The following is a 27,810-nucleotide window of genomic DNA, read 5'->3' as shown; positions in this document are numbered from 1 at the left end:
AAAGAAATTAAAGGTATTCTTGAGGGTTTTAAAATATTTTATGAAAATCTAAATAAAAATATAAATAACCTAGATGATGATATAGATGAAACTTTTCTGAGGGAAAATATAAGTAATAAATTAACAGGTGAACAAATAAAAAAACCTAAAAGGCCATTCACTTTAACATAAATAAAAGATCAAATAAAAAAAGTTAAAAAATAAAAAAGTGCCAGGCTTAGATGGTCTTATATCAGAGCTATATAAAATACTACTGGATGATTCAGTTAAAATATTAGATAAGGTCTATAGAGTAATAAAACAACTGCTGACGTCCCCCATCATGGAAAAATTCCCTTATATCACCTATTTTAAACAAGATAAGGATCCTACAAAGTGTTCATCATACAACCCCATTTCACTTTTAAATGTGGACTATAACAGATGTTCATGTCCATTTTAGCTGACATAATTAATCTACTTATACCTAAACTAATTAACAATGATCAGACTGGGTTTATTTTAAATTAAGAAGCACAGGATAATATAATACAAATACAAACATCAATAGAATGTGCAAATGAAACTAAACAGGAACTTTCTATCATTAGTCTCAAGTTAACTAAGGCTTTTGACTCAGTTAACTGGCCACCCTCTTTAAAACACTTAAAGTGTATAATTTCTCACCTGAGCTAAATGCATTAATTTCCAAGTTATACAGTAACTCTTGTGCTTATGTTAAAATAGGTTCTTTTCTTTTTAATTCTTTTAAATTACAAAAAGGCACAAAACAAGGCTGTTCATTATTACTTTACTTTTTGGATTAGTTGTAGAACCCTTTGCTAATTGTATTAGATCCAATAAGAACATTAGTGGTATTGAAATAAAACAAGATTTAGAACTAAATATTGAAGTCTTTGCTGATGATATTTTGCTAACAATAGAAAATATAGAAAATTCATTAGAACATATAATTAGTTATATGGTTCAGTTTGAAGAAATCTTGAACTTAAGATTTAATCATAATAAAACAAGCACAGTTTTAATTAATAAAAAAAAAATTACTCAAACAATATTCTAACTTCATTTGGAATTGCAGTCAAATTAAATACCTTTTTATAACCATTATCTCTAACAGTAAAGAAATGATACAAACTTTTAACTGGTTGTGGATAAAATTTTAAGTTTAGACACAAAATGGAACAAATTATTCTTTATCATGAAAGCATGATTAATGGTTATTAAGATGGCAATTCTTCCTAAAATATTGTTTCTCTTACAATCTTTAGTACTATCTCCACCAAAAATCGATGAACAAGATAAATAATATTCTACTTAAATTTTTTGGCATCCTAATGAACCAAGAGTTTCATTGGATTGGCACAGAAAAGGTTGGGATAATGGTAGAATCGGATTCCCTGATATTCAATTGTATGCTTCAACAATTGTAAAAGTTATAGCATTGTGGATACATTCTTCTTATGATTCAAAATGGAAATAAATACATCAAGAAATATTAGTAAATATTAGTAAATAATAAATATATCACAACTAGTCATAAACAAATAGTACCTAATAGTTTTATCTGGTTGCATAAATGATATTATACCCCTTTCTCAAATTCCCTATTTAAATAACACCAGTTCCCCTTTCCAAAAGTTCACACATTCTAAACATTGTATTAATGACTTAATATTTTCTATGTTTCCAACTGCATATAAAAATGACTGCATAGAAACTCATAATGTCAACAAAATGCTAGTATCGAAGCAACAAAGTAATTTAATGGCATCAATTCCTAATATCCATCTTATGAAAGGAGGTAGCTGCATGAGGACATTTGGTGGCTCCATCAGTCTTGAAAACATGGCCAGTCCTTACTACCTGACCTTGCAATAGGGAGAAAGAATGAGCTAAATATGCACCCTGGTCAGGAACAAGTGGTTCAGTGGACTCTTACCTAGGGTGGGAATGGCTGTCTGTAACTGCCTATGGAGAAAGTGGGTCAAGTGGTTAAAAGTATTTGAGTATACAGACAGATCTGGCAGTAGAGAAAAAAGTGGTGTGCCTTCAGCTGGAAAAGAGTGGTAGCTCCATCTAGTCTTTTCTGTGAAAAGGTGAATATTTTCAGCTCTTGTACTGAATGGTCTACTTGAAGGATCTGTGTTGAGACTTATATGCATCAGTTTTCCCATGGCATCATCAGATAATGCATGTAAAAGGTGGTGAAGCAAGCTACCTAATGAGATTAAGACAGAATGCAAAGCTAAAACGCACACAACATACTTTTAGTTTTCAAAACTATAGTGTTCTTTTAACAAACTGGACTTTTTCAGTGCAAAGTGTTTCATTATGAACAGTTGTGCAGTTCTTCATTTTAACATAATCTGATAACTCTCCAACAGCTGGCAACTACTTAAAACAGTGAACAAGAAGCTTGAGGCAGGATAACATAAAACGATAAGTCCTCGGCTTGGACACACAGAGTTTATTCCAAATCACAATTAAAACAATACGTTAAGCGCTTTCATCTGAAACCAGACTTCTTCAGAACGTATTCCTAAGTTCACTAATTGCTTAACGTATATATGAGACGTATATATGAGCATCAGTATGCCATAAGTAAAAAAGATAGTAGAAATGCCTTATATAGACATATGGTAAATACAAATGATAGTCATACATTTATGTTTTACATTATAGATAAGGCTGAACAAACACCATATGGAGGCAATATAAAAACATTATTGGGACTTAAAGAAAGCAGATGGCAGATTATTTTGGATGCAACAAATTTTCCAGGTATTAATGACAACATTAGTATCAAACCATTTTTAAATGTGGGAAATTAGTTGGTTAGAAATGTTGTCACATTAGGTAGTATTGTTGCGAAGCTTTACACAAAGTTTTTTATATACTGTCATTTTTTATATATTGTCATATTTTATATATGTACTAATTATCATTTGTAATATTTTTGCAGTATTTACAACTGTTTATATATCTGCATCAATATTTTCATAGTCTTTTGGACAAATGAAATTAGGAATGTATGCATTATTCAGTAGTGAGGGAGAAGAAGCAGCATTTTAGCATTTTGACATTTTAACATGGATATTTATATGTATATTTATGTGTATTTTTATATATTATGTTGTCTTATTCTATTGACAATAGCACTGCAGGAACATATGTAATATATTATCATCAGAATTTTGTGTTTATGTTTTGGCGCCAAATTTGAGTCAGATGACTTCTATTTAAGCAATTAGTGAACTTAGGAATACGTTCTGAAGAAGTCTGTTTTCAGATGAAAGCGCTTAACGTATTGTTTTAATTGTGATTTGGAATAATCTGATAACTGTTACCATGATACTCTGTCTGAAATGGAGTCAGCAGTGCATGGGTTATTTTGGGTATTCAGAGATGGTCACCCTAGTTTTCAAAACACTGCCACATAATAAAAAAAATGTATAGTGTGCTGCACTTGCCATCCTTCTGTGCCAATGTCATTATTTACATCAGTCTTAAGACCTGTGATATGAATAAATGCTAGTTTTATACTTCAGCTTCTGAGGATACATACAGGCTCAGAGCTGTATGCAGGTTCACCAAAAAGAATTAGATGAAATGAATAACATTAATCAAGAGATAAGGTTAAATACTTCAAACATTTTCTGCATTAGATGTAAGTTTTTTTTTACAGGGGGAATTCATTTTGCTGAATACAGTTTTAGAACACTGAGCAACAAGTCATTTTTGGGCTTGAAATGCAATATGATATGATGACTGCTAAAAATAATGCATATTTTCTGAAACATAGCTACTCACAATTATGGCCATTTGATAAAGTACATTATAAGAGTTGCAAAGTTATACTAAAAGATGTTCTTAGTGATCACTGTTCCAATATCCATAACTCAGTGGAGATCTAGATGCATGCACATTCCTTTACAGGAATCCTGTTATACGTCCTGCTATAATATCCTTGGATAGGGCAGAAGTTCTAAATCCTCTTCCAGTCCTGTGGCAAATAATATAGACTGTCATGCCTTTAACAGGTCTGGCAAAAAGGTTTGTGCATTTTCTACATTAGCTTTCTGGGCAGTCAGTTACCAAAGGCATATGTCTAAATATCTGTTATCTGTTTTTGTCAATATGCAACAGTCCTTAGCCAGCCTTCCCAAATGAAAGGCTAATTCACTGGATGTGGTTATGATTAATTCTGCTTCCCAAGTCACTAAGTACATTAATTGTGCTTATGATGCAGTTGATGCAGTTTCCAGGGCTGCTGCTACTAGAACAATTACGTGTAGAAATATCTGGATGAGACTACATATCTTCCCTGAATATATTAAGGCTCAACTTTTAAATGCTCTGCTTGATATATATCTTCTATTTGGAAATTCCTCAGCTGAGATCCTTAAGAAGTTGACAGAGAAAAGAAAGTTGATGCAGGTTGTCATGCAGCTATTTTTATCCTCTAGTCCCAAGTACTTCCAATATCCCCCAAGAAACCCTTATACTAGGTGATTTTAATATATATTGGGATGCCACTAATGATAACTTCCTTACTACTGCACTCAATTATTTGGCTTAACTTCATTAATTAAAAGTCCTTCTAAATTTGAAAAAAAAAACAACCAACAAATATACCTCTCTTGATTTGATTTTAACTAACAACCCAGACAAAATAAACATTTCAGGTACGCTCCCAGACACATTAAGTGACCATCACCCAACATTTGCAATTTGTCAGTCGAACACCACAAACAAATCTAGAAATGTTAATCAAGTTAAAAATGTAAAGAACTTTAACCCTAACTTCATTATTTGCTTATTACAATATGATTGTTCATCATTCAGATATCTCACACAGGATCAAGCTGTAGCCAAATGCATCTCTACTTTCTTCAGTATTCTTAAATCACTTGCCCCACTTTGCACAATTAGGACTAGATCCAATCCTGCACCTTGGCTAAAATCAGAAACCAACAACTATTGTAACAGAGAAATAAAGCTTAGAAAACATGGTTCACACAAGTAACAATCCTCATATCAGTCTTACAGAGAACTACACAACCACTCAACAAAACTTATCTGACAAAAAAAAAACTATTACAACTCTGTCCAAGACTTGCATAACTCTAACCCAAAGTCTTTCTGCTCCTCCATAAACAGTCTCTTAAAAATGGTAAAATACTCTCAACCCAACCGCTTTCCCAATCTCTCCAACTATGAAATCGCAAACAAATTAATCTCTTATTTTATAGACACTGTAACTTCACTAACACAACAGTATGCACATCAAACTCTTCCTTTCTCATCTCAGACTTCATCAAATCCTATTTCTTTTGCTTTACAACCAGTATCAACAAAAACTATTGAAAAACTCATTAGAAAGCCAAAACCAACCACTCTAACCTTTGACAATTTGTCAGTTAAGTACCTAAAGCTAACTGTCACTCCTCTCTCCTATTGCATTCCAATACTCATCAATTATTCTATACTTGAAGCCACTCCCCACAATATGGAAACAATCTTTAATCTATCATTGCATAAAGGTGGCACTTCCACAGAAATGTCAAATTTGCACCACATGCTATTCTTTCACCTCTTTCAAACATGCTTGAAAGGTATTTATATAATCAGATTCTTCAATCCCTGCAGTCCTACAATCTCCTTTCACACACTCAGCATACCTTTAACCCAGTCATAGCACCAGCATGGCCATATTGTCCTTCCTTAATACTATTAACTAAAGAGAAATGAAATCAAACTTGTATCCACAATCTTCCATGATCTTTCCAAAGCTTCTAATACCATGTCTCATTCAGAATTACTACATACTCTTCACTGACTTGGTCTGTCCACTACTTCACTCAATTGGTTCATCAGCTACCTCAACAACTACTCACAACTAGTCAAATGGCACTCAGCCTTTTCTATATACTTAGCAGTAGCTGCTGATGTAGAAAAAGGTTGCATTCTTGGACCTTTATTACTTAACATTTTCATTACTAATCTTGCTTCTGCTGATACAACATTAATTCAATAAGCAGACATCACTACTGGAATCTGCTCATCGTTCTCCCTAGAAACTATTGCTCCATAAACATTCACCTCTACAGAAATATGTCTATCTCATGCACAACTACTTCTAACCCCTAGTAAAACTAAAATAATGAGGTTTACTGCTAGAGCCTACACAGGCAAAAAATCTAAATTTACCATGCTCTCCTCTCAAAATGTACAACTAGAAATAATTTCACAAACAAAACTAGTAGGCGTCATTCTTGATGATCAATGAAATTTGACAAACGTGTTCAATACTTCATTAGAAACACTCATTAAAAATTAGACCTCCTTTACCAAACTTCTAACTTTCTTACAGTCACACAGAACAACAGCTACATCCTATCTGCTATCAAGCTTGCTCTATGCCTCACCTATACTTATAAATATTAACTTAACTTCAATGCAAAGACAAGAATAGAGCTAGAACAAAGTAGCCAGATTTGTTACCAAATTGCCCAACTTAGCTCATCACTGTCTAGCACTCAAAAAAACTACACTTGCTCAATTTTGCAAAACAAAAAAGCTATACAAGCTAAAATAGTGCATAAAATGTTATTCTTTCCTTATAAAAGTTCCTTCCTCAGTTAACCCATACAGTGCTGTACTCCCACAAAGCTCTTTCACTCATTAACTTCAAATCTACTTCAAGTCAAAAAAATTATGCAGCACCTTTGGTGATTTCCTATATTCCACCTAAGTATCTAAATTTGGAATGTCCACCCAGTTACTATTAGGCTAATATCCCTCATCTGCTTCAAAATGAGACTAAAGGACTACCCGTTTAATTCCTGGCGCTGATTTTATTCTATCTCATTTGACTCAGTTCACCATTACATCTTTTGATTTTCTCTACAATTATTCAAATATTACATCCACATTCTGTTACTGTTTTCTCTCTAGTCATGTTGCCTACCCTTTATTATCCTAGAAATATCCAGTCTTGCTTTGTATCTTCCATGCCTAAATTGTCATCTATATGTAGAGGGGGAGGGTTTTACAATATGGTTATGGTCTTTATCTCAGCAATACAAGGTGGAGGATTTGATTCTGACCTCTTATTGGCTAGGCTAGTTATAGTTTACAGACTGATACCCTAGTATTAACCTATGAACCTATGAACTTTTCCACTTAATAAATCTCTCTCTGCCAGCTTCTCCAACACTCTTCACCTTAATAATACCTCCTTACTCTCCTACCTTTCCCTAATTATATTCCCACTCTCATTAACAGCCCAATTTCCCTCCTTCTCTTTACTTACAGTGCTTTGTATCTATTCTTTCTCCCTTCTCTTGAAAACAATCATTGTGCCAAGTCATTCATTTTGTCACACCATTTTGAATTATATTATATAAATTTATTGTCTGATATTTTTTGTATTGTCTTTATTTTTTATTATTGCTAGAATGTGTAATTTTCTGGACCTTTTCTCACCAAGTCTTCCCTGAAAAGGGGTCTTGCATGGCCTAGTCAGACCATCCCAGTAATCAAACACAAATAAAAATAAGCAACCAAATAAATTAACTCTATAGCCCTGGGCTTTCTTTCAAAAGTCATTTAAATTTATACAGCAAAGTATACAGTATTAGAAGCAATGTCAGGGTGAGACAATAAAGGATAGAGATTTCTCTGACCCTCTTTTCAAAAGAGAAGACAGTGACAATCTATGCCTTTTAACTACCTCTCTAGCCTTCTTCCCCAAATTGCATGCAGCATTTCCCATTGCTTTCATCTCTGGAAATCGATATCTACACTTTCTTGGGTTCTAAAAATAGTTCTGCATGATTACAAACATCAGTGGAAATCGTATTCTATTCAAGATGGGATCCTTCTTCGTTTTAGGAAACAAACTCTTCTGTTCCCTCAGCTTTTTCAATCTGTTGTCTGAGGGAGTAAGAGTTGGTTTCCTTTTCTTAATAAACAAAAGGCTTTTCCTAAAGAATGTTTCAAGTTTCTAGAAATTAAGACACCTGGACCCCTATTTTGGAGCTTTCAAAACTAAAAATCTTTCTGCTAGGTCCAAAATTTAAAATACCGAACTTATAAAATCTTTCTACTATCATCCAAGGCTTTATTGTTCACTCTAGATTTCATAGATACCTACCTGAATACAAATATATGCCATTAATAATCTATGCAAAGAAATTTAATTCAGAAAAAATATTGATGTTTAAATACAAAGGCCACCAGCTATTAACCAGATAAAAGCACATTTTTTATTATATAGTTTATCTTATTATTTCCTTAAAGTTCATTTCCAAGTATCTTTAGACATTTTCACAGAGATATTTGTTTATTTTTTAGTTGTAGTAAAAAAATAATGCAGATTTTTTTTAAGATTCTTTGACTTGGGATTAGGTTCATAGGTTCATAGGTTCATACTAGGCTATCTGCCCAAGGGCATTTATAAGCCTAGCCCATAGTTATGTGGCTTTCGCCACCCCTTTAGTTTGAATAAAAACTATGCCTATCATTTTTCTGTGCCTCTGTCAAGCAGTAACACTGAAGTAATCCCTGGGGTATATCTGCGATCTCCCATCCATTGGTCAAGATTCCTCTTGAACAAGGCCAGCGAGATGCTCTGCCTCACATGTACCGGGATTTTGTTCCACAGCATAGGGAGTCTCTGGGTGATGAATCTGTCCCTCCAGCACGTTCTATTTATAACCGTGTCAAGGTTTAAGTCTCCCGCCCTTGTGGTTCTGAGGAATCTAGATTTTTTGAGGTGAAGCATATTCATCAAATCTGAGTTTGACATGGCCTTATATGTCAGGCACAGGTCACCTCTGAGCAAGCGGTATGAGACTGAATAGAGCTGGAGTTCTTTCAGTCGGGCAGCATAAGACATATTTTTGAGACCCTTTATCCTTTTGGTGAGGAACTTTTGGGGCCTTTCAAGCTGCAGCAGGTGTCTGGTCAGATACATTCGAGCGGGCATTGTACTCAATCATAGGTCTAATGAGTGATGAGTACAGGGGACGATGACCTCCCTTGATCTAGATGTGAATCCTTCATGATCAGGTGGGCGATATAGAAGGTTTTCCTAACTACTTTAGCAACATGAGTGTCAAGCGAAGGCTACTGTCAACTTGGGTCCCCAGATCCCTGATGACTTTTTCTGTGCTCAGTGGATTGCCACCTATATGGTAGCTAGGGGTAACCTTGTTTTTCCCGAATGGTATGACTATGCATTTTTTGGCGTTTAACTTCAGGCCATGGCTCTGACACCAGTTATCTGTTTCTGTGAGGCCCTTCTGGAGGATATCTGTGTCAGATGTGTTTTCGACTATGGCGCCCAGTTTGCAGTCATCTGCAAACTTTGTCAGCCATAACCCTCCTGTGTTTGCTTGTACTTCAGAAAAGTAGATGCCGAACAAGAGTGGACCCAGGACTGAGCCCTGTGGGACACCACTTGTGACAGGCTTTGAGTCTGACATGGCTCCAGCAACTCTGACCCTGTGGGTTCTGTCACTTAGCCAGTTTGCAACCCATCTTGTGATGTATGGGTTTACATTCAAGCTGATGAGTTTTTCGATGATACCTGAGTGGGGTATTGTGTGAAGGCCTTTGCCAGGTCGAGGTAGGCTGTATGGACTGCCTTTCCTCATCAATGGCCTTGGTGAGTGTCTCGAAAAAGTCAACCAAGTTTACGAGGCAGGATCTGCCTTTGACAAAGCCAAACTGGGTTGGATCCAAAGTCTGCAAGTTCCCTATGTCTTTATTTATGAGTTCCATTATGATCCTCTCCATGGCTTTGCAGATAAGGCTTGTCAAGCTAATGGGGCAGTAATTTCCAGGGTCTGTGGAGGCACCGCCCTTATGAAGTGGGACCACAGTCGCCGTGCGCCACTCCTTGGGTACGTATCCTGAGGTGAGGCTAAGATTAAACATCTGTCCTAACTGTGGGTTTAATTCCTCATTGAGTTCATGAAGCACACAGCCGGGGACACCATCCGGTCCCATGGATGCTGTGTTTTTTGCCTTAGTGAGGGCAGTTCTCACCTGGGCGTTGGAGATGTTTGGGGGGCTACAATCCTCTGGAATAGATATCTCTCCTTTTGGGGAGTTTGCACTGAACCTGTCAGCCAGTATGTTAGCAATGTGTGTAGGTTCAGTAATTTTCACATCATTTTGAACTAATTCTGAGCATATCTGGGAGTTTCCTCCTAGGTTTCTAACATAGCTAAAGAAGGCCTTATGATTGTCTTTAGAGTCCTTGGCGATTTTTCTCTCAAAATTTGCCTTGGATGATTTTATGAGAGCTCTTAGTCTTTTACTTATAATGATCAAAGGTGTCTTACCTTTCAAGGATTTTGCTCTATCTTGTAGTAGCTTCCTCCTTTTGTTGTAGAGCTTGTTTATGGCTGGGGTCCACCAGACTGGACGCTTGCCTTTGGTACAGAGAGTCTTAGTTTTGTTTGGGATTGCCTGATCCATGCAGTCCTGTAGGTGCTGGTAGAAGGCATTTGTAAGTGATTCAGCGGTTTGAGTAATGTTTACCACTGGCTCAGGGACCTTAAAGGAGACCACACTAATTTTTAGAAGTGTGAAATCGGCTTTTGAGAAGTTTTTCACTGTGGTCTTTTTTGTTGATTAAACTCTGTTTACATATTTACCCTTTGATCTTTCTATAACCACAACAGTCTCCATAAAGGGCATCTTTCCAGTCATAGCCTGCTGCAAATGTCAAGGTATTCCTTTATATGATTGCCTAAGTACAACTGACAAAACACTCTGACATCTCTCCACTGTACCATGCATCTATTAAGCAACCTGGGCTTCAAGTTAAAACCTGTAAAGTCATGGTTAACCTCTGCCTACAGGATGTTTTTCTAAATTGCCTTCTAGACATAGCTGGCAGCTTTCTCCCCCCAGAGAAAGTGTCTTCACACCAGTACCATTTCTTAAATCTGTCTCATCAAAACATGTCTACAGCAAGAGAATTTGAAGATTCTGGGTTATATAGCCTCATGCACTCTACTATGGTTCCACTTGCCATACTCCACATGAGGAAAATTTTGTGGTTCCTCAAATCCATTTGGGTCCAGATCCTGAATCCTCTTTATTTCTCCCAATTTCTGTTCTCAGTTTCATCAAGAAATAACTGGTGTGCCAGCCAAGTCCAAGTAAATCTGGGTGTCCCCTTTCTCACCAGTCATTCTCAGTCATTCACCAAACATGGGTCAGACTTCACATGGAAAGTGTCTCAAGGTGTTAAGGACCAAGGCATGTAAGAGCCCCATTTCAGGCACAGACACACAAATATCAAGGAAATGATGGCCGTTTTAAAATATCTTAAAGTTTTAAATTAATTGAGGACACCTGGGCTGCTGTTAGTGATAAATGGAAACCCAACAGTGACGTGGTATATCAACAATTAAGGGCAGACAAGATCCTGCTTCCTTTGCCAACTAAATGGCAATTCAGCATACAATAATGCTGCAAGCAACAACCATGCCATCAGAGTAGAGCACAGTAGCAGGCTCTATGAGCAGATCAAGGATCAACCCTAACAAATGAATGCTACACCCAGAGGTCTTCCAGGAGATTGTCTACCTGTGGGGAACTCCCCAAGTAGATTTGCTTATTTATTTACGTACATACTATTTTTTCACTGGGTAAGTGGGTTGGTCTATTGACCCTTTTCAGCCACAGTCTTTCTAATCAAAAAGCTTATATACAGAATGATTACACAGCAAAATTCAGAGCATAATGGGAATATTCAATAAAGAAATAGGGTAAGATTAAAAAAAATCCAGCCAGAGTACACTGAGGGAAAAAAAAAAAAATATATATATATATATATATATATATATATATATATATATAGATATATATAGATATATATATATACATATACACACACACACACACACATATATATATATATATATATATATATATATATATATATATATATATATATATATGTATATGTATACAAGCCAGGAAATGCATAAAATACAGTGTAATCATACATATAATAAAACTCCTATACACATGTGATATATATGTGTATAAGATGCCACATTAACATGCTGAGAAAAGTCATCAGTAGCTGAACAGTAGCACACTTGCCTTTGATGGTGAAGGTAGCTGAATTGCAGACACCACAGTGCAGTGTAAACGGGGGTGTTACCAAATGCCCTGGCCAAATTTCCCCTAGTAATATAAATATCATCTCAAGTTTTCCCTGAAAAGAGGCAACTAGCCAAGTGGGACTAATCTGGTCAACAAAAGGATAAATAAAAAGAAATAAAATGTATTTTACTAATCATGATATAGGATAATAAGTTACTTAAGCATTGGTATGGTAGCAGTTGCAGATAGATTCAGTAAAAAGATGTTCTTTAACTGCATCTTTGAAGCTTTTAGTGGTTTCTAGATATTTGCCAGTAGGGAGGTGGTTCCATGTTGCAGATCCAAGTCTAGAGAAGACTGTCTCACTTACAGGAGTTTTAAATGGAGGACATACTGAAGAGATATTGTTCTCTTATGTACTTTGAGTGCAAAAGGGCTGTCTTGTGAAGGTAGTTTCAATGCTTCCTATCTCAAAATATGATTTAAACAGTTCTGTTTTAGGGCACCTAGAAAACTGACATATTGTCTTTCTCCTTGACAGGTATATATTCCTATATCTTCTGTCCCCTCCCCATCTCAAAGAGTGGATTTGCTAACATATGACATGGGATCCTCATCCACCCCATCATTTTGAAGCTCTGTCTAGCTGGCCTTGCATACACTTTTATTGAGGTATGCTCTTTGGCTATTTCTGGACCGCTCTCTTTCTTCTTTAATTTAAGTCCAATAGATTTGTAAGAGGTATTACATACTAGAGCAGCTAAAAACAGATGGCAGTTTTGTACTGGATAAATTACCTCTGTTTCCCTTTAAACATGCAGCCAGTTCTTCTCTGCAATGTCTTTCTTTGAGGACTACTTTACTTATTTCTCTGACTTCTGCTAGACTGGCTTCTAATCTAGAGGCCTGTGTTTTGTGTGACAGATGGCTGCCAGACTGTGGAGTGGGGAGCATATGGTTGGATTATTTTCTAATGTTTGTGTGGATTATTTTCCTCAGGTTGGTTTTCATCTGATTAATAGCTGTCAGATGGAAGCAGTTAGGCTATTTGTTTGTGTATAGGTGGATTTATATTCATAGGTTTATTGGTAATTATTAGGCTAGCTGCCCTTTTGGGCCATTTTAAGCCTAGACAATTTCCCTTGGTGGGAATCAAACTTTTTATCTCTTGTATTTGGGGTAAATGCCTTACCATTATGTCAACCCCCAACCCCCAAAGAATAGTTTGGGCCTGCAGGCCTCAAACTTGCATACCAGTATTTGGGAGTCCAGTGGTCTACCAATACACCACACCATCCCAAAGAAGCACATTAAGAATTTGACTGTCATCCTTGCAAGTGGCCAAGGTGATCTTCTCTGTGTCATTCCAGTTTTATTCTATGAGCTGCCAAAGCAACTGCCAGTTTCTTGCTGATGAGATTGCTCAAGTCTACTTTTGTTATTGATCTATTCAATTTTTAAATTTCCCTGATTCCTCCCTAGTAGTTCAGCAATCATGACTATGCACTTTCTGACTCTCTCTGTGGCCAATCTGGTTGAGATGGGTATTTTGAGGAATTGCAGCAGTTGCCTCAAGTACACTGACAAACCATTTATTCTTAATAAAACAGATAAAGTATATAAGAGGTGTGAATACACTTTAGTGCTGAAGGCACAACTCTCTCATACAACCAAAACTAGTACTATTGAGGTAGTCAGTGGCATTTGCACCACGCCTACTGCACAGGGCAAAGACCCTACACATAAACTACTTATGCTGAGACACTTACAGATAACCTTCCTAAAACACTAATATCTCCTGGACAACACAATTAAAAAAAATGGTCCTCAGCCATCACATAAACCCTCCGTTCAAACACCACCCACAGCTACACATAGTAGAACTGTATTCAGTGCCTCTACTTTAAAGCTAAGGAAAATCAGTACACAACCAAATTTCCTGGTCATTGGTGATGCTGTACTAAGGCACGCAGATGTCCACCTCACCAGACTGAATAAGGAGAGAGGGTTAGCTGCCTTTCTGAGGGTAGGATCTATTAGGTCAATAGCTATACAGATGACAGAATGAACTATTGAGGATAAGAAAGAAATTATGTATTGTTATTATTATGCAAGAAGCCCAGAATTTCCAGAAAAAAATATACAAAAAGATTGAGAGAGAAATTAAAGGAAGGAAAAATACTTTCAGAAGAAAAGGTGTACTAAGCTTCAAATAAAAAATTGTGTTCATTAATATAACAGATCCTTGAAAAACACTATATAGATAAAAAAAAAAAACTTGCGCTGTTTGGAAAAATAAGTGACTAAGGAAGGGCAAAATTTTAAAGAACAAAATTTAGAGATGTTTGAAGGGTATACAAAAGAAATGTGAACATGGGAAAGAACCTGATATAGTGCAATATTTATGCAAAGGAGAAAGCCAAATTAATGAACAAAAAAGACAGCCCCAACGATATTCGAAGAGAAATATAGGCAAAGGCATCCAGATATGGACATTTCTCAATAAAAAAATAAGATCATAAAGAAGGAATGTAGAACAAAAGATTAGTCAAGTAGAAGTTAAAAAAATAGAAGCTGAAGTTATGGAATATTTGCAAAGTGAAGGATTCAATGTAGAAAGTCAAACACAGGTCATATCACAGCATGATGCAACACCTAGTCCCCAAATTAAGGAGAAACAAGAGGAGAAGGAGACATCTGAAGAAGAAATATGGACATGGGAAAGAAAAAGAGATTTAATATGGTGCAATATTTATGGAATGGAGAAAACAAAACTAATCAATTCAAAAAGAGCAGCACCAAAGATATTTGAAGAAAAATACAGACAAAGACATATGGATATGGCAAATTTTACAATACAGAAAATAAGAAAACAAAGTGGAAAAGTAGAAAAGAGGATTAGTAAAGGAGAAGTTAAAGAAATAGAAATTGAGATTATGGATTACCTGCAAAGTGAAGGATTTAATGTAGAAAATTTAACTCAGATAACAACACAGCAGGATTGTGCAATGGACACCCATATTAAGGAGAAACCAGTAGAGCAGGAAACATCAAATCAGTTGACATATGAAGATACCTTGGAGCCTTCCATAGGAAATCAGTACAAAAGTTCAGTTGGAGCTATACAGCAAGGGAAAGAACAGGAAACTGTGTCAACTCTGACACAGTCAATGCCTGGAATGATAGGCCAGTGAGTTCCCATATGATAGAGCAATTAATGACACAGGGTGAAACTGAAGATAATGTGGCACAGGAAGAAGCTCTGGAACTTTCTATAGAATGTCCACAGGAAATGGCGAACAAAGAATGTGCCCTCAGTTTAGAAGAAAATGATCTAAGAGAAGAATTACTTGATTTAATAGAGATGGATAGACATATTAAGATCAGTGAAAGGTACAGACTGCAGAAGGTCAATAAAACCCCAAAAGTTAGAAGTTTGATAAAACAAATGAACACAGTAATTAGGACTGTCCATAGAGATTCATGCAATGTAACAGAAGTAAGTAAGATACATTATTGTGCAGCCAAATTAATAACTGATAAAGTCCTACCACAAGAATACAAGGTAGTAAGGGAAAGGACAGGGAGAAATCAAATGCCATCATGGAAGTATTGAATGGAGAAAACTATAAAGCAATTAAGACAAGAAGTGTCACTGTTAGAAGAGTATAGAAGAAGTAACAGATCAGCAAAAATACTTAGAAAGATAGACGTGATAAAAGCAATGTGAAGTATTATACCAAATTGGAATTTATCATGCACCATCGCAAATAATAAACTAAAAATATCAGCACAGGCAGAAAACCTTCAAAGCTACATAGATAAATACAAAGGAAAAGTACACAATAAGCAATTTATTGATGACCCAAAAAAAGTTTTATAGCGAATTGGGAAACAAAGTATAGGGAACTGAAAGACCACAAAAAAAGAAGAAATAGATAAATTTTGGAGAAGTATTAAGATCAATGAAAGGAATAGACTGCAGAAAGTCAATAAAACCAAAAAAGTTAGAAGTCTGATAAAACAAATGAAAACAGTAATTAGGACTGTCCATAGAGATTCATGATATATAACAGAAGTAAATAGGATACATTACTGTGCAGCCAAATTAGTAACAGATAAATTCTTACCACAAGAACAAGAATAAGGGAAGGGACAGGGAGAAATCGAATGCCATCATGGAAGTATTGAATGGAAAAAACTATAAAGCAATTAAGACAAGAAGTGTCACTGTTAGAAAAGTATAGAAGAAGGAACAGATCAGCAAAAATACTCAGAAAGATAGCTGTGATAAAAGCAATGCACAGTATTATAATGGATCAGGATTTATTGTGCACTATTGCAAATAATAAACTAAAATACCAGCACAGGCAGAAAAACTTAGAAGATACACAGATAAATATAAAGGAAAAGCACAAAATGAACAATTTATTGATGACCAAAAAAAGTTTTATAGAGAACTGGGAAACAAGGTAAAAATAATTAAAAGGCCAGCAAAAAAGAAGAAGTAGATACATTTTGGAGAAGTATTTATGAAGATCCTGTGGAACATAACATAGATGCTAAATGGATAGAAGAAGTAAAAGAAAGAATAAAAGTTTAAATGTACAGTTTATGAAATGGGATGAAGTAACGGACAGAGGGATTAAAACAAAGTTAAGAAAAGCCTCTAACTGGAAAACCCCAGGCCCAGATGCAGTACACAACTTCTGGCTAAAAGTATTAACATCTTTGCACGAAGATTTAGCCATGAGTAAGAAATATTTATATATACACCCTGAACAGACACCAGCCTGGCTAACAACAGGAAAAACAATGCTCCTACATAAGAGTGAACCTGGATCCTACCCTAAAAGTAATAGACCAATAACTTGCCTTCTGATGACATATAAACTATACACTGAAATTGATGCCAACAGAATTTATAGTCATTTAGAAGAAAACTCAGTTATGGCAATAGAACAAAAGGGTAATAAAATAAAGTCATATGGGACAAATCAAATAAAAATAAAAAATAAATAAACTGCTTATGTTGCACTTTTTTTATATTTATCTGCATATCTTCCAAGTTTTTCTGACTCTGCTATTTTTAGTTTATTATTTGTGATAGTGCAAAATAGATCAGATCTGTTCTGATACTGCGCATTGCTTTTATTACATATGTCTTTGAGTATTTTTGTTGATCTTTTCCCGCTTCTATACTCTTCTAACAGTGACGCTTCTTGTATTAATTGCTTTATAGTTGTGTAGCGCTATTCCTCACAGAATATAATATTCTTACTCATCAGATCTGACCATAAGGCAGTATTGCTTGAAATAAATATTAATAGTAAAACAAAAACTTTAGGAAGTAGTCTAAAGCTAACCTGTCTACTGGGCTTGAGGTTACTTGGAATTTAGCCAAGGTGTCACTTAGTAAACATCGTATCATATGCTGAGCTATTTACAAAAGCCCCTGTACAGCCATATTGACAGCTGTATAGAATGAGCTGTGCCCACTCGTATTAAGAGTAAGACAAACTCAAAAGACAAACCACCCTGGTAGAATCACAGTATCAATCGGTCATATAACAAAAGAAAAAAATCTTGGCCAAGCATAGGAGGAACGCATATTACAAATCCCTTGACTAATCTAAACAGGCAGCTATGAGGGTTAATTAATACTTCAAAGACTAAATTTAAAGAAAAATAACTTATCAGGCAAAGGAGAATCACAAAGCTTTCTACAGCTGTTTCTGTAACCTCAAGGGAGATACGCAACAGTGTGCAGAACTTATTGTAAATGGCATCACCCACACTGAACCAGAGGCAATACTAAGAAAGATAGATGTGACAACAGTAATGCATAGTATAAGAACAGACCAAGATCTGTCATGCACTTGCAAATAACAAACTAAAAATCTCAGCACAGGTGGAAAAACTTAGAAAATGCGCAAATAAATATAATGGAAAAGTACAAAATAAGAAATTTATTTACATTTTGGAGAAGTATTTGTGAAGATCCTGTGGAACAGAGCAAAGATGCTAAATGGATAGAAAAAGTAAAAATTAGAATAAGAAGGTCCAATGTACGGGATATGAAATGGGATGAAGTAATGGACAGAGAGATTGAAACAAAGGTTAGAAAAGTCTCTAATTGGAAAACCCCAAGCCCAGATGCGGTACCTAACTTCTGGCTAAAAGTATTAACATCTTTGCACGAAGATTTAGCCATGAGTAAAAAATATTTATATGCACACCCTGAACAGACAGCAGCCTGGCTAACAACAGGAAAAACAATGCTCCTACTTAAAAGTGAACCTGCAAGATACCCTACAATTATAGACTAATAAATAACTTGCCTTCCAATGACATATAAACTATACACGAGAATTGATGCTGACAGTTTATGGTCATTTAGAAGAATACTCAATTATGGCAGTAGAACAAAAAGGACAATAAAAGAAAGTCATATGGAACAAAGGATCATTTGTTGCTAAATAAAGTCATAGTGGAGAACTGTAAAAAGAGGAATAATTTAAGTGTGGCATGGATAGACTACAAAAAAGCATTTGATAGTATCCCACATTCATGGATAAAAGAGTGCTTAAAAATGTATAAGATACATCCTACACTGATCGACTATATTACAGTGAACATGAAACAGTGGCCAACCACTTTGCAATTAAGCCATGATAAAGGACAAATTATTATACCAGGATAAAAATTCAAAGGTGGATATTCCAGGGTGGCTCTCTGTCACCACTGCTATTCTGCCTTGCCCTTAACTCATTAAGCTGTTTAGTTAACAGCTTAGGCAATGGCTATAATTTGGCTCCTAGAAAACAACAGTGTTGATGATTTAAAACTGTATAGCTCATCAGACAAGGAACTGAAAGTACAACTGCAAGTTGTCAAAACATTTTCAGGTGATATAATAATGTCATTTGGTCTTGATAAATGTCCTAGCAACCTTTAAAGCGGGAAAACTACAGCACCAGGAAAACATCAGTTTGGGACAAGAATGTGATATAAAAGAACTTGAGTAAGAAGGAGTGTATAAATATTTGGGAATTGATGAAGAATTAGCAATAAAACATGAACAAATGCAAATAAAACTTAGTAAGGAATACTTTAGAAGACTTAAATTAATCCTGAAAACAGCATTATTATCGAGGAACAAAATCCAAGCTATAAACCAATTTGCTCTTCCTGTCCTAACTTACAGTTTTGGAATGACTGATTGGCCCCAAACTGTGTTGGATAGATTAGATAGGAAAACAATGCTTCATGCTCTCCAAACGATTTATAAAAATCAGTGCATACCAAGATTATATATTCCCTATTCCGAAGGAGGGATGGGCCTCCTTGAAATTGATTACATGTATAGATCTGCAATCATGGGACTCCACACAGATCTGCTGACCTCACAAGACCCAAATGTAGTGAAAGGAGAATAAATCTAAGATGACATCTCTGCTTAATTTAGCAGAAGCATATCAGTATCAAGCAGGAATGGAAATCATACCAGAAGTAATAAAAATCAGGCAGCAACTGAATGCACCAAAAAACAAAAGAAAGAATATAAGGTGAAGAACCAGATGAAAAGGCAAGACATGTGGGAAATGAATAAATATAGTTGCAACTATAGAAAACTTCTATAAAACCTCATGTTGATCAAGATCAACTGCAGGAATGGTTAAGTAGATGCAAATTCAAACCAAGAGATCAAAGGTTAATATTGGCAGCCCAAGACAGTGGACTACATACACGCTGGTTTACAAAGTCCACTAAACATGTGGAAGAAACAGACAAATGTAAGTTTTGTAAAACTGAATTGGAAACAGTCGCACACCTCGTTGCTGGTTGTGACACACTAATGGCAGAAAGACTGTATACTGAAAGGCATACTAATGTGGCAAGACTGTTGCACTGAGGCTTGTGCAGACATTATGGTACTGAAGTGCTGAAAAACACTGGAAACATGAGCCAAAAAGCATCATAGAAAATGCTGAAGTTTACATCACGTAGGATCACCCATTACCAACAGTTTAAAAGACAGATGCTAGAAAATCAGATATAGTGGTTCAAGAAAAAAAGACAAAAGTAGCATTGATCACTGAAATCGCCACACCCAGTGACTACAGTGTCTTGATACAGAGAGAGAGAGACATAAAATCATAAAATATCAGAATCTGAAGGCAGAACAGGAGAAATGTGGAAGAAAGATACCCAGACAGTTCCAATAGTAGTAGGAGCAACAGGTCTTATAAAAATAATCTACAATCACGTCTACATATCTTACCAATACATGTAACTCCATACGAATTGCAAAAGTCATTACTGGGCACATTGTGGGTGCTGCAAAGAGTACTTTTGGCTGACATCAAAGACTGAAACAATACTAATTTCATGAACTTTAATCATACTTTGACTTAGGAATGTGGTCCATTCGCATCATGATATTAGAAACCCAAGAGATTTGGAGAAATTAAAAAAAGAAACCAGAGGCCATTGCCAACCTTTTGGCTGAGATGTTGAGCTCAAATTCCCCCCACCCAAGAGACCAAAAGAAATATCACATACTAAAATCCCCCCAACCCACAACCATTACTAGGGAACAGGTATTCAATGCACTTTCCAAGGCCAAATACACTGCATTGATGAACTCTGATAACAGGGGTGGCTCATGCTATAGGACTGCAGGACTGCAGCCCACTCACATGTAGAAAGGAGTCCCAGAACTCCATGCTTAGAGTTCTTGGAACTCACAGAAGTCCTGACCACTGTGTCAGCAGTCCGCATAGGGGGAAAGGCATCTCTGCCATGCAGATGCCCAGAAGTCTGTGCAGTGATGACCGGGATGGGACTGAGGATACTGAATTCAGGGTGTGTGTGTGTGTGTGTGTGTGTGTGTGTGTGTGTGTGTGTGTGTGTTTGAATGGGACTGAGAACACTCACTGAAGTCTGGGTGTGTGTGTTTGAATGGGACTGAGAACATTCACTGAATTCAGTGTGTGTGTGTGTGTGTGTGTGTGTGTGTGTGTGTGTGTGTGTGTGTGTGTGTGTGTGTGTGAAATGCCTCAGTTGCTATATACTGGTGGCTAGAGAGAACACATGGTGTTTGGTAGAGAGTATCTCAGGCTTGAACCCTGTAGCTTGGGTGCAAGGGGCAAGGGCCTGAATTCCCTAACCACCACCATTTGTAAAAAAATTGCAGATTTTTGCCTCATATTTGTTCTGTTCTGTTCCTCATAAAATCTGTGGTTTCTGTATTTTTGTTTCCTTACACAGTCTGTAGTGCAGTGGTAGCATTGTTAAATATTAAATATGCACAATCTCTGAAGAAGTATTTACTGATACTGGTGGACTGTAGAAGTTTGAGTAGACCTTTATGATGGAAATGTTCTGAATTGGGCAGTTTTGTCATTATTGGTGCATGCATTTTGTTTCATTGTTTACTGGAAAAATGTTCAAAACAATAAATTTAAAATGTCCTCTAACAACTATACTGTATTGTACAAGGATTATCATTTAATACCGTCAGGAGGTTTATCAAAGAGCACGTGTATGTTTCGTGTGCAAAGGGCCTATGATTTGAAAACAGTCCAAAGTTAATCTTTATCTGCCACTGGCAAAATGTATTTTCTTTGAATGTAGGTTTCAATGCTGTTTCAATGAATGTGAGTTTCAAGGGCAGAGACATTTTAATGCTAAGTCTATTTTTATTGCGAGACTGCATTGTTTTGTTTAGCAGATATCTATTAGTGTTTGTGCTGTAAAATGCAAAATAAAACTTTCAAATGAATTCCAATTCATCGGTGAAGTAAATCAGTATGCACATTAATGTGTTTATGGTAAATGGGGTGAAATAACCAAGGAATGGGACATTGGAAAGGCTGCAGGGGGGAGGCTCCAGTCGACCATGATTTTGTGAGGGGGAAAGGGCAGCAAACTCAAAGACCTCTCAACTGTCCAGATTTTTGCAGAATGAATAGATTTTTGCTTCTTATTATTGGTTTGTTCCTCATAAAAGTTGTGGTTTTCTGGCAAATCATTTAGGAATGAGGTCACTAAATAATGTCAGACATTGAGTTTCAGACATTATAACCATCTAGATATTAAGTAAGTTGTCATGTAGCCAATGCATTGCAAAATGTTTTTTTCTTCTACACTTCATTTTGTCTTAATTGGACTCTCATAATGACGGATTGGCACCCAGGGTAGCATATTTAATTAAAGTCCCAGTTTTTGTGGTTTTGCGCATAGCCCCACCCCTTTCTAGTTGGCCACACCCCTTTCCCATTGGCCCCACACATTCAGCTGTCTCCTGCAGCCCCCCTTTAATTTGAAGTCACCAGCTGCCACTATCTGATAACATCCTGGGATGCTTATTAAATAGCATGAAACATGACCTCTTTGGTCCATTTGAATCACTTTTTTTTTTTTTGTCAGGTTTTGTGCTGAAGGAATGGAAGATGGCTACAGTCATTACCCTATGCAAAGGAGGTCCAATCACTGGTAAATACAAGCCATCTGACCAGCCTCATATGTAAGGCCATGGAAAGAAACACCATGGACATGATAAATGAACACAGATAACCTGAAAATGCTGGAACCATCAAACTATGGCTTTGTAAAAGAAAGGTCATGCCTATTAAATATGGTGGACATCTTTGAGAGGGTCACCAAAGCAATAGATGAGGGTAAGATTGTGCACACAGCTTACCTCAACCTGGTCAAGGCTTTTGATGCAATACCCCACTCAAACATTATAGACAAGCTCACTAAATTAAATATAAACCCTCTAGTCACCCACTGGATAGACAAGTGTATCATTAATAGGACTCAAGAGGCCAAAAAAGGTGAGGCCAACTCCACCAAAAGGCCACTCATTAGCAGAGTCCCCCAGGGCTTGGTACTAGACCTGCTTTTTTGTCAATTATTTCTCTGAAGTGGAAACACTGAAGGTTTACAGCTGACTAAGTTTCCAGATGATTAAAAGCTGGGGGTTATAATTGACTCCCCTGCACATACAAGCATTCTTCAAGAAAACATATCACTGACTAATAAATGGTGCCAAAGCCATCGTCTTAAACTCAATGATAAAAAAGGCATAATTGTACCTTTTGTAGGTCAATCATCCTAGCTAACTACAATGCTGATAATGTGCCCCTAAGAGTTAACACAGTGGGCAGGGATCTGGTTACACACATAGACAGTAGTCTTACCTTCTACCACCACATGGCCACAGTAGTGAGGAAATCCTTTTCCAAAGCTCAGCTTATAAGTAAGAGCATGGCATTTAAGTCCAAAGAGGTGATTAACTTGCTGTACTCTGCCCTTATTAGACCAGTCATAGAGTACAACGTTCCCTTTGGTATGTACCTCAGTCAGGCATATGGAGTAACTAGAATGACCTCAGAGGTTCCTTACCAAAAGAATGCAAGGTGTTACAAACCTGCCTTATGTAGAGTGCCTTAAAGCTCTTTCCCTCTACTCAGTCTCCTATACATTGCTTTGGAGTGATCTATACCTGGCTTACAAGGCATCCACAAACCCCATACTTATGAATCACATGCATGTAAGTCAAACAGTACCAGGTCTAAAGACCTGGTTTTATCTGTGACCAAAACAGAACATGCTGGAGAGACAGGTATGTGTTCCAGAGATTGCCCCTCCTATGGTAGTCTTCCCATCCATGTGACGCTGAGTTTGTCTATTATCCAATTTAAGCACAACCAAGACCACTGGATGAGGAGTAAGAAATTTACACTGGGCCTGGCACTCATGTTCCTTAAGGACAGAGGTAGCTTATAAATGCCTGGCACTTAATGATGTATTTGGATACAAGACATCATTATTATTTCAGGAAAATTTGGCTAAGCTTAGAAAGCCCCCCCCCCCCCCCCAGTTAATTAGCCTGATAATAATCTCTGAATCTATTAATCTATTTGTATTGGGACTGTCTGTATGGAATGCTGGCTATGGTTGGTGAGGTAACAGGTTTTTAATACAGAAACTTTTGTTCTTTGGAAGGAGTGCTCTCCTGTGTTTTCATCACTATTAGTTTGACTAGGTTTTTTGGGTTTTGGGATGACCAAAAGGACTGAAGCAATATGGCTGCTGCAGCTGGTAAGAAGATGAGTGGTTTTGTGCATCCATGCCCTGGCAGATGTTCATCGTGTTTCACTGCTACAGTCATTACACTTGGGTTATCCTGCCATCAGGTGGGCCTGCAGTCGTCCTGAGTTCCAAAGTCTTGGTCTGGCATCAGTTGCTGTCACCTCTTCCCTGACGTCAGTGCACCAGGGGTATATAAGAAACAGTCAACGCCATTTTCTTCAGTCTTTCTTGCCGCGCAGTGCCCAAAGCAAAGGCAGTTCGCAAGTGCTGGTCGGCCGACTCCTGAGATTTCTAATTCGATTTCAGAACCGAAGTCTTCAATAAAGCTACGTACCCTGTTGGAGAAACTTTTTCTTGCCTCTGACCGATGTCAGTAAAAGTTAATAATTGTATTTCTTGTGGGAAGCAAATACCTCATAAGGATTTTCATTCTTACTGTATTCCATGCCTAGGCCCAGATCATGGCGTCACTAGTTGTCGGTTTTGTGCTAGATTTAACAAATGTACTATTAAACGTCGGTTTGACTTTGCTCGCCATTACTTTGGGTGAAGGTTTAATTATACAATGCCATCGGAACAACCGACGACAGGAATGCACAAAAAACGTAAAGATAAAGATAAGGAAAGGCATCCGAGGCCCAAAACTGACGACGAAGCCTATTCTAGGCACTTTCGCAGCCCCTGACACCCGCTACCTCAGAACCACAGGCCGCGACCGACTCCCACGTGGAAGTGCCTAGGCCTCTGGATACTCAAGCTGTTGGGCCAACGGAGATTAACCCTTCAGATGAGTCCAGAGCCGCTGAGCAGGCATCGGCTTCTGAGGGTGTTTTCAGGCCTACTCAACTTACCATTGCAACAACAGCCAAGACTAAGCCTACATTAAAGACAAAGAAGCAAGTACAGCATTCACCTGGACAGGCCTCCATGCCTAAAAAACAGATGCTCAAGATGGCCGAAGACTTGATAACTCTGATCAGGGGTCCCTATCCCCCTCCTGATAAAAGGCCCAGGCAGGATACAGACTATGATTCCTCTAACCAGGTTTCAATATATTCTGATTCCTCTTCAGACCAGGGATATTCTTTACCCCCCTATGAGGATTCCGATGCTGAAGAATCAATTCCTTCAGCCTCTCCTGCTGAGGATTACTCTTTTGGGGAAATTCTACATACCATGAGGGAGCATTTCCATTGAGAGAGCCAGGATTACTCAGAATCCAAGAAAAGGCTCAGACTTTCTTTTGCTGCCTCAGCACAGACCCCTTGCTATTCCACCAGTGTTGGACATTGTGGATGATGTGTTCTCTGAATCTAGTTTAAATCCTGATTCTTTACCCCCAGCACCAGTCAAGCCAGACAGGTACTACAGAGTCCCTGACTCTCACAAATTTCTTTATAAAAACCCTTTTGCTAACCCAGAAATTATTTCCCAGGGTCCCAAAGGGGTTAAGGCTTCCACGGCTAAGAATCCAGTTCCCTTGGATAGGGACTCTAGAGCATTAGACAGATGGGGAAAGAAAGATGTTCATCGTGTTACCCTGCTGCAGTCATCACACTTGGGGTTATCCTGTCATCAGGCGGTCCCACAGTCAGCCTGAATTCCAAAGTTTTGGTCCGGCGTCGGTTGCTGTCACTTCTTCCCTGACGTCAGTGCGCCAGGGGTATATAGGAGGCATCCAATGCCATTTTCTTTAGTCTTTCTTGCCACACAGTGCCCGAAGCAGAAGCAGTTCACAAGTGCCAGTTGGCCGATTCCTGAGATTTTCGAAGTCAAATTTCAGATCCGAAGTCTTCAATAAAGCTAAGTACCCCATTGGGGAAACTTTTTTTGCCTCAGACCGATTTCAGAAAAAGTTAACAATTGTATTTCTTGTGGGAAGTAAATACCTCATAAGGATTTTCATTCTTACTGTATACCTTGCCTAGGCCCAGACCACAACGTCACTAGTCGTCAGTTTTGTATTAGGTTCAATAAGCGAACTATAAAGTGACGCTTTGATTTTGCACGACACTACTTCGGTAGAAAATTTAATTACACTATGCCGTCGGAGCAACCGACTACCGGCATGCACAAAAAACGCAAAGATAAGGACAGGCAGCCTAGATCCAAGCCAGACTCCGAGGCCTCGGCTGCGCCAGTCGCTGCTTCACCTGTTTTCAGTGAGGCGCCTACGCAGCCCCTAGCTACCGCAGAATTTGAACCCCAGACCGCTTCGGATTCTGTGGCGGAGAGTTCTAGGCCGATGCAGCCATTTTCTTTAGGCCCTACTGACAACATTGCAGAAGGAGAAGCCGGTGCTGCAGAAACACCTTCAGTTTCTGAAGGTGTCTTCAGACCGATGACTCTCACCATAAAACCGTATCCTAAGCTTAAGACTCCTATAAAACCAAAAAAGACTGCACTTCAGTCTCCAGTTCAAGGCCCCATGCCTAAGAAACAGATGCTTAAAATGGCTGAAGATTTGATTTCTTTAATCAGAGGTTCCCAACCCCCACCCGACAAAAGGCCTAGACAAGAGGAGGATTATGCCTCCTCTGATCAAGTGTCTATTTCCTCAGGCTCCTCTGAGGAACAAGATTACTCCTTTCCCCCTTATGAAGATTCTGATGCTGAGGATTCCATTCCCTCAGCTTTTCCCCCTGAAGACTATTTCTTTGGGGAAACCTTACATACCATGAGGGAACATTTCCACTGGGAAGATCAGGACTACTCCGACTCAAAGAAAAGGCTCAGAGAGTTTCTTTTACTCCCCCAGCACAGACCACTTGCTATCCCCCCAGTTTTAGACATTGTGGATGATGTTTACTTAGAATCTAGTCTAAATCCACATTCTCTGCCTCCTGCTCCAGCCAAACCAGATAGATACTATAGAGTGCCTGACTCACACAAATTCCTTTACAAAAGCCCTGTTGCTGACCCAGAGACTATCTCCCAGGGTCCCAAAGGGGCTAAGGCTTCCATGGCTAAAAATCCGGTACCCTCTGAAAGGAACTCCAGAGCACTAGATAGGTGGGGGAAGAAGGTTTACACCTCAGCCACTCTAGCTATGAGAGCACTAAATTGTCAATTTCACATGCTTAAATACCAGCAATTCCTAATGTCTCAAATAAAGCAAAAGATGAGCACACACTCTCAACAGTCTGAATTCAAGGAAATGCAGGATCTGTTGCATGCAGCTGAACAGGTGGGCAAACATACTTTACAATGTGGATTTGATTCCTTGGAAGCTTCCTGCAGAGCAGCTGTTACTGGGTCTGTTATACGTAGGCATGCTTGGTTAAAGGAACAAACTCTGCCTGATCATGTTAAAGCAAAGTTACTAGATGCTCCCTTACAGCAGGATGTCCTATTTGGGGTTAAAGCAGAAGAAGTCTTAAAGAAAATGGAGGATAAGGCAAAATCTATGCAGACGGTCAAAGATTTCTTACAGGTTCAGCCCCCACGCTTCAGCAGAAATTGGCCAACAAAAAATTGGTCCTTTCCAGCTACTGACAGACCACAGAGGGGTAAATACAGATGCCCAAGGGGCAGAGGACAAGCACAAACCCATTACAAACCCCGACAATG

General features: G+C 37.7%; 1 protein-coding gene and 1 pseudogene across 1 annotated transcript in view; one reads left to right on the top strand and one right to left on the bottom strand.

Moving 5' to 3' along the window:
* PRSS56 (serine protease 56) overlaps positions 1-27,810 on the top strand; it is a 2,212,799-nt gene that overhangs the window by 353,553 nt on the left and 1,831,436 nt on the right. The gene's annotated exons all lie outside the window — the stretch shown is intronic.
* LOC122801448 lies at positions 13,435-13,533 on the bottom strand (annotated as a pseudogene).

Source organism: Protopterus annectens, chromosome 4.part1 (genome assembly GCF_019279795.1).
Source record: "Protopterus annectens isolate FY-2018-M chromosome 4.part1, PAN1.0, whole genome shotgun sequence".
NCBI classification, from domain to species: domain Eukaryota; kingdom Metazoa; phylum Chordata; order Ceratodontiformes; family Protopteridae; genus Protopterus; species Protopterus annectens.
Note: the sequence above shows the minus strand (reverse complement) of the source record. Positions and strands in the feature narration are given on the sequence as shown.